Source organism: Lissotriton helveticus, chromosome 1_1, assembly GCF_964261635.1.
Source record: "Lissotriton helveticus chromosome 1_1, aLisHel1.1, whole genome shotgun sequence".
Lineage (NCBI taxonomy): Eukaryota > Metazoa > Chordata > Amphibia > Caudata > Salamandridae > Lissotriton > Lissotriton helveticus.
Genome location: NC_136057.1, coordinates 13468212 through 13470410, shown reverse-complemented (window position 1 = coordinate 13470410; position 2199 = coordinate 13468212).

The following is a 2199-nucleotide window of genomic DNA, read 5'->3' as shown; positions in this document are numbered from 1 at the left end:
GGAGGTTTTGCCCAGGCATAGCCCATCTGGTCCCCATGGCAGAGAACCACCACCCTCGGAGGGGTGTCCAGGCGTACCCTTCTCCCTAGTAATCCGGAGCAAAATTACCCCCTTTTCTTGTAATCTGTGCACGCGAGGTGACAGAGGGGACCCAAGGCGTGAAAGAACCCGACCTCATGGAGCCCTCGCTGGGATCCGGGAGGCAAATGGCACCTCATCAAGACTTCCAGGGAAGTTCGGCCATCTGGTCGCCCCATAGGAAAGCGTTACGGGCGACCAGATGGCCGGGACCGAAAGGACTCCCTGCTTCCCACCCCGAGCCTTCTCGGTAGGGCTTCTGCCTGCCCACGCCGGGCAGGGCTCGGGGACCCCGGCTGGAACTCCGGCCCAGTGAGGACCACTGGAGCTCTCAGGCCCGGACGCCAGGGGGAGGACTGCCCGGGATGCATGGATCCCGTCCCAGGCACATTGCCATGTCGTGGGACTGGAGATGGGAGCCCCAGTGAGCCCATCACGGCCATCCGGAACATAGCCTGGCCGCAGGGGAACCTTTATGATGTCGGGCGGAAAGACCGTCCGCGGCGGGTGTGGGAAAGACCGTCCGCGGCGGGTGTGGGAAAGACCGTCCGCGGCGGGTGTGGGAAAGACCGTCCGCGGCGGGTGTGGGAAAGACCGTCCGCGGCGGGTGTGGGAAAGACCGTCCGCGGCGGGTGTGGGAAAGACCGTCCGCGGTGGGTGCGGAAAGACCGTCCGCGGCAGGTGCGGGAAAGACCGTCCGCCATCGTAATATACCCCAGGCTAAACATGGGCCCGTAACAAGGCGGACAAGGTGGGGTCAATTATGATGTCGGTCGGAAAGACCGACCGCGGCGGGTGCGGAAAAAGACCGTCCGCGGCGGGTGCGGAAAAAGACCGTCCGCGGCGGGTGCGGAAAAAGTCCGTCCGCGGCGGGCGAGCGGTAAAGTTTGCCCGACGCAGTTCTGATGGCCTGCCGGGCGGATCTCAGGCCTAATACGGTGGCCCATATCAGGATGCCTGACTGGCTGAGAAGTCCATGGCCTGTCCCCAGCTTACGAACCCTAGCCAGGCTGGGGAGAGCCTCCCTGGGCCTGTGGAGCCCGTCCCGGGTACTTTGCCATTCCGTCGGCCTGGGGGTGGGTGCCCCGGACGCCTGGGGGACGACTGCCCAGGACGCATGGAGACCGTCCTGGGCACTTTGCCATGCCGTCAGCCTGGATGGAGCCCCGGGCGCCCGGGGGACGAATGGCCGGGACGCATGGAGCCCGTCCCGGGCACTCTGCCATGTCATCGGCCTGGAGCGCCCCGACACCCTGGGGAGGACCACCCTGGAAACCATGGAGCCCGACCCGGGCACTCTGCCATGCTGTCAGCCTGGATGGAGCCCCGGACGCCCGGGGGACGAAGGCCCGGGACGCATGGAGCCTGTCCCGGGCTCTCTGCCATGCCGTCGGCCTGGAGCGCCCCGACACCCAGGGGAGGACCACCCTGGAAACCATGGAGCCCGACCCGGGCACTCTGCCATGCCGTCAGCCTGGATGGAGCCCCGGACGCCCGGGGGGACGACTGCCCAAGAGCCCGGGGGACGAATGCCCGGGACGCATGGAGCCCGTCCCGGGCACTTTACAATGCCTTCGGCATGGAGCCCCCAGACACCCAGGGGAGGACCACCGTGAAAACCATGGAGCCCGACCCGGGCACTCTACCATGCCGTCAGCCTGGATGGAGCCCCGGACGCCCGGGGGGGGGGGGGACGAATGCCCGGGACGCATGGAGCCCGTCCTGGGCACTTTTCCATGCCGTCGGGGTGGATGGAGCCCCGGGCGCCCGGGGGGACGACTGCCCAAGAGCCATGGAGCCCGTCCTGGGCCATTTGACATGCCGTCGGCCTGGCGGAAGGAAGCCCCGGGTGGCCTAGGGAGGTGTTACCCAGGCATAGCCTATCTGGTCCCCATGGCAGAGAACCACCAGCCTTGGAGGGGTGTCTGGGCGTACCCTGTCCCTAGTAATCCGGAGGGAAATTACCCTCCTTTCTTGTAAACTCTGCACGCGAGGTGACAGAGGGGACCCAAAGCGTGAAAGTACCCGACCTCCTGGAGCCCTCGCTGGGATCTGGGAGGCGAATGGCACCTCATCGGGACTTCCAGGGAAGTTCGGCCATCTGGTCGTCGATTTGTCGAG